Consider the following 9144-nt stretch of genomic DNA (forward strand, 5'->3'; position numbering starts at 1 on the left):
TCCGAGGGACATTCCTTTGGCGGTATTAACATTTTATAAAATGAGTCAGTCAGTTCCAGCAGTGATGATGTTTATTTATCTTTTTAATTTTAATCATAACCACACAAAGGACACCGCTTACAATACTTACAGTAACTACGTTGAGGATGCTTACACAGAATTCGCTACGTACACTCTACATTGCGTTGATTATTTCGTACTCTGGACCAAAGCAAGCCAGAGCATGATCTTAATCTTTCGTATGCACATACTCATATCCTTATGCAACCTATATATGGTCGCCTTACTACCTTTTTGGGCTCGAATTTCTTACGCAGACGAAATGAATTTAGCGGCAAGGCGCAAGTGGGACACAGAAAATACAAAATATTGAAATTAAAACTTTTTCAAAAAGCCTCTTTGAAAAAACTCATTGTTATATGCTTGTACCCTAAGCTGTACTTCACAAGACATTCAGTATTAAGACGGAAAAAAAAACTCGACGCAGCACTGATCAGACTATAATTATATATCATTAGGTATATAAGATGATCAAAGGTGATCGTCAAACTTCAACAAGGCTGGATCCTTTATATGTTCAGTCACCATGCTCAAAAACACAAGGCTTTTTTTTAGTTTTCAAAGAACTTCCTGTTCTTTGAAAATAATTAGGACTTAAAAAATAGCACTCCATCCAGGATAACTCATCCACGAACTTTCATCGGTGGAAACATATGCTCTTATGAATATTTGTCTTTGTCACTTAATGAATGCTCATTGTTTTCTTTGAGCTTGGCTCTCAAGATCAGTATTCAGTGGCTAAGGAGTTGGATTCGCTGTTACGGGCAGATAGAAAAGAGCACGCACGATCTGGTGAAAATCGAAAATTGGACTTGTAATGGTAGTGATAAGGTCGAAGGAATCAGCGTCGAAACAACCGGAACTTTGCCATATATTTTGATTGTGCAAATGACTCATACGCGCTTACGAAATAGTGGCGGAGTCGCCGGCAGAATCGGATGAAGCAACTAAGCTCAAGCAAGGGGGGCGGGGGCAAAGAAAGTGCGGTGCTGCGTCCATGGGGGGGAGGGGGGGGGAGGAAGGGAGGGGATTACAACTTTTTTTATTTTATTGGATCCTAAGTTTAACGAAGGACTGAACACTCGAAACGTCTGCCCCAGAACCTCCATATAGGTGGTGAATTACATTATCATCAGCTCAGTTTATAAAACCAAGTTATTCCTCTCGTGTTGTTAGTTTTAATTCTCTTCCAAAGGCAATGAAATAGTTAGTTTATGGAACGCCATAAATTAGCTAATTTATGGAACGCCATTCCCGATAATATTAAGTCACAGGCTTCCATTTTTTCTTTTAAAAATAAGTTAAAGTATTTCTTCTTTCAAAGGCTTAAATTGGTATTTGATGGAGACAACATTAGTTCATATAAGCTAATTTGTCCTAAATGTCGTAGAGTTAATCGTATGAATATTTGTAGTTGCTAATTGTTGTTACTTTTCTCTTTTCTTATGTAAAAAAAAAATATTTTAATGGGTACTTTGGGTTAGGATTGGTTTTGCACTTTTCTCTTTCATACTCAGGGTTGGGTTTGGGTGTTAATATTTTATAGGGGACCTAGAGTCCTATTATATTATCACCTGCCCTCGGGCGAACCATTAAATAAATAAACAAATAAATAAATAAAAAAGATTTATGATGTTTTTAAGCTTACTTAAAAACCATTAAATGGAAAACTTACCTTGATCAGTGGCTCGTTTCGTCGTGCTTTTTCTGTTTCGGCTATAACCCCTCGGATATAAGCCCCTCTGTTTATGAGACCCCCTAAAAATCCTTACAAAGTTATATTATATAGTTGTATATGAAGAAGGCAGATCATGTTTACTGTAGGCACTCTCGGTCGAGAGTCGGTCGATACTCAGTCAATATGTCGGTCGTCACTCGGTCGATAGTCGATAACCTCGCCTTGAGCGAGACCGATATATCGACCGACTATCGACCGAGTCTCGACTGAGTATCGGCCATCGACCGACTATCGACCGACTATCGACCGAGTGTCGACCGAGTATCGACCGACTTATCGGTCGAATATCGATCGACTCTCGAACAATATATTTACCTACAGTAACATGATCCGAGAAGGGGAGGGAAAATGTAACACCAAAGTAATGCAGAAATCACAACGTAACGTTAATGTTTTGGACTGCAGTACATTGTTTTGATTTGTCACGCATTGACAGACGTGGTTAGAGTTATCGAGGGTAAAAAAAATATCGAGAATGATCTGAAGGGAAACGAAAATTGCTTCTAATTTGTGGAATAAGACGCTCGAGTTATCAAGGTTTTGAGTTAACGAGGGTAAAAACTGCCATAAATGTAAGTTAGCGCGAGGTTCGAGTTATCGGGATTCGACTGATATTACCATAGTTTAAATGGATGGAGTACAACTTGGTCTGAAATCATACACGTGATTTCAAAATCAAACGAACGCGCAGCACAAGTTTGATTTGAAATCCCAACTATGAATTCAGACCAAAACTGCATTCATTTTGAAATCGCAACATTCAGTCGTTCAGATATACGGGAGTGTTTAGGAGCTGGTTTGTGGAAAGCTGCAAATTCATAACGAAACCTTGCGGCAACGCGAGTCAGCGCTAGGTCTGCCAGCTCAGGGGTCTACCGTTGATTATGAGGTTCCAGACCCCCCCCCCATAGCATACCTATCCCGACTCGAAAAATCCTGCGGGAAGATTGAGACAGGCAAAGTCCGGCAGCTTACAGCACAAATAATGACGGCCTGCTTGCAGGCTAAGTAACACCTTAACCCTAAAGTTTCCGTAACCCTTACTTCATGCGGCCCCTATACCTTTCCTTCTATTTTCAGCCTTCGACGTTTTGGAATTTATTACAGCCTATGCGCTTTAGGTCTTGACTCGATCGAATGATTTTGAATTTTTTCGAGCCATCCGGTAACTTTGAGCTGTTAATCTGCACAACTGTCAACAACAGATTCGCATTTCAAGATCACTTTTCATATTTGTCTGGGCTTGCGCTTTCCTCCCCACAATACAAGTAACATAACGCATTACACGAGCAATTAACAATACTGCTTCGGTATGTCCGAGAGAAAAAAACACTCGTCTGTTGGCGATATGCAGAGATGTTCATCTAGGCTTGTTTGTCCAGTGTTGTTGGTGTGTCTAGTAATCTGTACCACTGCCTTGGTTCATGTTGAGATCATAAACCAGCGAGTTCATCATGTTAAAGATGTTATTGCGGAACTGAGGCAAACTTATGACTCGATTAAAGATACCAATGATGCAAGCAGCTTTAGAAAATCTAAAACGCCTGATTCCGTTGGAGAACCTGGCTGCCACATCTCCAAAGAGGGACAAGGTGCGATGAAAGGTATTCCTTCGACATTGTGTTTTGTTTTGAATCATCAGTCGCACTACAATAGGTTGATTCTGTGCTTTCTGCTCAGCTCAGTAAACTCGAAATCCTTTTACCAACACAAAATGAAACATGGTAAAATCATGTTCAGTCCCAGACAGACCTTTCATCTCGTTTAGTAGATGTATCTCTTTCGTAGATTGTGTTTTCGTTTTTGGCTGATTTTTCTACGAATTGTGATGACTGGTAACATGACACTTGGATTCACCTTATCTGTTACCCGTTAATTCTTAACCATTCATCACGAATGCTTTTAGTGAGCAATTAAGAATAACAATTAAATAGCGATAGTGAAGAACAATTTAAAGTTTGCTTCGTTATATGTTTCTTTTGTAAGATCTCAGATCTGTAGAATGTTCTTTTCTTTTTACATATGTTTCCTCTCGTGCTGAAGTGATTAGCTGTGCACGTGGCCGTAGGGTAATGGAATGCCAGGAGGTCAATTTCCTGAAATAAAAAGAATCTAAAACTGCATTCAATGCTTGTATGTAAACATGCAGTATCTTCAAGGTAGAAACGAAGATGTCAAAAATTCTTGATCCTTTGTCGATAGGCACTAGGGAACAACGTTATTTATCGCCAGAGGAGATCGAAGGGGGGTCACATAGTTTTCAGAGGGATGAGATCGATTATAGAAAAATTCTGTTCACCTGATTGTGTGATATATACAAAAAGTTAATCTGTGATACCGGAATTTATCACCGGTGATGTACTCAGTATACTGTAGGAGGCATATCCATCGGTGAATGCGGAAATTATAAGCTCAAATATCAAAGTACAAAAAGTACAATTTAAGGCCTGAGATGTTAATTACGTTTACGTTGATCGCTTAGAATTCAAACATGCAAATCTCAACGATAGTCTCAAGATCTCAGATCGATAAAAAATGGCTTTTTTTTTCAAATGGTAAAATAACGACAACGTTAGGTCAAAATCTTTCTTTTCCTCGCCAGCGCGCATCGACAGAGTTCGCCGATTTTCAGCGGAATCTGGAGCCAAACCAGATCAAATTACCATGCTGGCAATCAGAAATGAGATCAACAAAACCTTACACTCGCTGTCCCCACTATCATTCTGTTCACGGAGAGAAAAAAATGTGCGTGCAAGGACCGCCGGGAATGCAAGGACTCAGAGGATCACGAGGGTGAAGAGGACCAGGTGGAGCCCAGGGAAGAAAAGGATCACGTGGTATCAGAGGAGAACCAGGATCGTACGGAAAGCAGGGAAAAGTCGGACCACCGGGTCAAAGGGGAGAGCAAGGGTTAAAAGGAGTCCCGGGTCCCAGGGGGCCACCCGGTGCCAAAGGAGAACCCGGAGAATCCATTTCATCCCCCGTGGTTGGGGTGTCACCGAGCAAGCAAACGGTTAAAGAAAATCAAAGTGCAGTGTTTCAGTGTTCCGCTAAAGGAAATCCTAAACCGACTGCGTCATGGCTAAGGTCAAATTCATCTGCATGGAACAGTCGTTTCATTTGTGGTCCTGATGGGAAGCTAGAGATGCACGACGCCTCTTTAAAGGACACTGGAAAATTCATCTGTGTGGCAAGAAATATACTTGGATCAGCGAACCAATCCGCTACGTTGACTATAGAGGGTACAAAGTTTATTTGACTAATTGAAGTTACGTACCGTGATTGAGGGCTTTACTAATAGAGATTTTCCCTCGTATAAGCCTTTTTTTGTTATCTGGTTGAAGAATCCTACTTAATGCATCACCTTTTTACGCAATCATTTTCTTCATTATACAATGGAAGAGACTATTGTTATTATTCATGGAAGCATGAATATCTCCTAACAATTCCTTTTAAGCTCCTCCACGCGTTCAGCTCGTTCGAGGTCCTACGCATGTTAAGACTGCGCAAAACACCACCCTACCTAGATGTCACGTGACAGGATTTCCGAAACCTCTTCTTACTTGGACAAGAATTTTGGATTCTCTCCCCAGGGATAGAATCACGTTTGCTGAGGGAAAGGAATTAATTACCCTTGCTTTGGCGGAGAAGCAGGACACAGGATCATATATATGCACTGCTACAAACTCACTTGGTAAAGTTTCTGCTGTCACAGCATTGGTAGTTTGGTCTGCTCCCAGGTTTGTTATGAAGCCACCAATGTAATCAAATATGTAGGAGAATCGTTATCTTTCAGTTGTTCCACCGATGGTGATCCGACTCCATTAGTTTCTTGGAAACGCGCATCTGGGGCCTGGGTTGAGGCGCGAATGAAAGTTCTAAATGGAACCCTAAGGATATCTGGACTCGTGGATGCGGACACAGGAACTTATGTATGTGAGGCTAAAATTCCCCATTTGGTGCTTGAGGCTAGAGTGCATGTAAAGGTTAAACAAGGTGAGTAAGAGAAAAGGTCGTTATTGATACCAGTAAATTGGCAACCTATTGCTGTGAGTTATCTTAATTTCTTCTCATTATACGCTTCGAATTTCGAAGATTTTGTTTAGTTTATTGTAATAAGTCTGACCTATTTCTTTGACATTAATCCTTTAGTAAACCAGTGTCAAATGTTCTGCAAGTTTTAAGCAACCGAAGAGAAAAAATTGGTTTTGATTACGAGTATTTATCCACGGTGGGCCGACAACCGATCAATTGTCGCTTGATATTTCGATCAAGGCATCGGTAAACTGTCGGTGTATAATCGACAATTGGTCGGTTTTCGACCTTCTATAAGTCGACTACTTATTGATGGACTGATCTGCTATCTAGCTGGGCTATCCATATTGCCTATGGTTCTCACAATAGTTTCAGGAAACGTGTGGACCATCGTCACTCTGTAACTAGTCAACCCATGAAACGAGTTTATTTCTCGTATATTCGGTAAATTACATACGCGGAAATAACATGCGCATGAACAATTATACAGAATTATTTGTTTCCATTATACTAAATAATCAGTGTGTGTTCTGAATTTAGACAAACAAATTATCATTTATCTATTATATATCCTTCATTGAGTTTGCATCTGCGTGTGCTCATCTTAATAAATAACCAAACAAAATAATGTTCGCTTAGTTGAGGACTGCCTAAGCTACTCGAGTTTGACCAGTGCTGACCGTAAAACTACATACAAGCTTGGGATTTCAAAGTGTGACAAGTCAATGTCTAATGGCTGGTATCGTTTCCAAGGAGCTGCTGGAACAAAAATGCCAACCACTTGTCCACCACCTTATAGGTGTGGAACATCTGCTCAAGGTTGGCTTAATGGCGTTCTTCATACAGTGGCTGAGGGTCAAGTTAACAGGCAGGTCTGCTTTCACTGGTCATCAAACTGTTGTAAATGGTCCATCAACATCCAACTGAGAAACTGTGGCTCTTTTTATGTGTATCATCTCTCTGGTACACCATCTTGTACTTTGCGTTATTGTAGCACAGACTAGTTGCTTCTTATTCAGGAGCAAACGCTGATAGCTGCAATTGTACAGTAAGGACTATAAAAATATGTACTGTACGTTATTGACTCTTTTTGTTTTTTTTTTTAAGTTATGAGGTATCCGTGTTTCAAATTGCCTTAAGTAAGTTTTTTGTTTTGTTCAAAGTACCCTTTGACTTTCAATAGCGGTTGTCAAAGAACTTCTCTTAACAATTTTGTAATTACCGTCCAGCAAACAGATGACGAGATGATGATGAATCACACCATAATCCTTACAAATTTATTGGGAAACCTGTAGAAAGTAGAAGAGGATAACTTTGACTTCAAGAGTCAAACAGCTCAATGAGCTTTATTTAATTTTGTGATGAGATAATCATTAAATTTCTTTTCGCGGAAGTTTACAAGGGAATTGAGAGACAATAGATAGAATAAAGAAGAATTTGAGTCATACGCCTTTAAGATATCATGGCTAACTGTTCGTGTGTTATGTTGTAACTCGTGTGAGACAATTTAGTTCTGGCAGCCTAAAAGCTGCACATGCGCAGACATTTGACCACCGTGTTAGTTTTTGCCATCGTTCTCTTTCTGTCTACTCACACGACGACTTTTTTTTTTTAATTTTTTAATTTTTTTTTTTTTTTTTTTTAATCGCTGATCAAAGCGGTATAAAGGACACGAGTCGTAAAGGACTCTAATTATGGATTTATCATAAATTTTTCCTGTCCAACGCTTTTAATACAAGCAAATTACATAATTCATTTATGGAAGAAATGTAGGTGAAAGCTTCTGAGTATAGAAGTGGTATGGGTTAGAGAGATCAACCTTCTGATTAGGATTTTTCGGACACTTTTGATAGGTCCTTTGAATTGAATAAACACGTAAACTGACCAGTGACTTTGATTCTTGTGGCTGCCTATGAGAATTATTCATCACACATCATAATCGGATGAAATACACGTAAAGAAATGATCCTCGCAGATGAGCTGCAACTCAAGAAGGTTTATCTCTTTTCAGTTTTAAATGTTACGGAAAGTCACATTGTGAGCGAATTCAAACGACGGTGTGTTTTGAAGTTGTGAGTTTGCTTGTTTCTGCAATGGCGTGTGTAAATCTTGTCTTCCTTCCGCCGAAAATTGACACAAAGGGATTTAATGCGACTTTCGACAATCGAAACCTTCGGTTTTTGTCGTAAAATTTAAATATCGGTAAAAATGGCCAAGTTAAGGAACTTGTTTCCACTTAACGTTTCTCAAACGAACAAAATGTTTTGGAAAATTCAGATACATACATACACACACATACACACACACACACACACACACACACGTACATACATACATACATACATACATACATACATACATACATACATACATACATACACTTTAGTGAGCATCCCTGAAAAGGGCTTTTCAGCATCAATATTAAAAACTGTAAAACTTAAAATATTGAATGAAGTAGTCATATTGTTAATTGTAACTGTTAACCGCAGATAGCTTTCGTTTTAACTTTCTAAGTTACGTTTTGTGAACGATAAAAAAAATTACGAAGGGTTTTTTAGGCAGCGTGTCAATCCGTTTAAAAGCAAGTTTAGTACTACAAAATTGATTTCAAAATCAATTTCGCGGAAACATCAGTGATTTGAGGGAGGGAGAGAAGAGAATATTAATGTTATTTATTGGCTAAAGGTCGTGACCGAAGTCTTTGCTTAAAAATGCTTCCCAGCCTGTAAAACAAGATATATTTATGAAAAATCGCAATGAAGCTAGAGATGTTCTCCAATGTGATTCAACACGAAACCGACACAGCCTGCTCACGAACCGAGAAAAAATAATGCAATATATATTGGTTTTATCAGATCTTAAGTCTGACGAAGGGCTAATAGTCGAAACGTTAGTTCTAGAACTTCCTTACGGCGGCTAATTTACATTATCATCATCTCAGTTGATAAAACCAGGTTATCTCCAGGTCTGGCGAACTATGGCCATCTGATTACTAACAATTCAAGACAACGGGGACTAGCTTACTCGGGCAAATATGGTAAGCACATTTTGACATTAACGGGAGCCGTCTTATTAACTAGACAACATCAGTAACACTTAACCCCAAACTTCTAACCTCTTATTCTCCCAAAGCCGTCATACCTTTCCTTCTATTTTCAGCTCAGTTTCGACACGTTGGATTTTATTCCAGTCCAAACATGACTTTTGGCCTTAACTCCCTCTAATGACTTTGAATTTTGTCAGCCATCCGGTAACATCGAGCTGTTAATCTGTACAACTGTCAACAACAAATTCGCATTTCAAGATCTCAG

At 39.3% G+C, this 9144-nt stretch overlaps 1 pseudogene across 1 annotated transcript; it reads left to right on the plus strand.

Annotated features, from left to right (window-relative positions):
• Nucleotides 1–3054: 3054 nt before the first annotated feature.
• On the plus strand, nucleotides 3055–8281 carry LOC111329458 (uncharacterized; annotated as a pseudogene). The gene is made up of 4 exons (XR_015997370.1): nucleotides 3055–3402; nucleotides 4401–5040; nucleotides 5256–5794; nucleotides 6473–8281. The product of XR_015997370.1 is annotated as an uncharacterized LOC111329458 (transcript).
• The last annotated feature ends 863 nt before the right edge of the window (nucleotides 8282–9144 follow it).

Source organism: Stylophora pistillata, chromosome 2 (genome assembly GCF_964205215.1).
Source record: "Stylophora pistillata chromosome 2, jaStyPist1.2, whole genome shotgun sequence".
Classification (NCBI taxonomy): Eukaryota; Metazoa; Cnidaria; class Anthozoa; order Scleractinia; family Pocilloporidae; genus Stylophora; species Stylophora pistillata.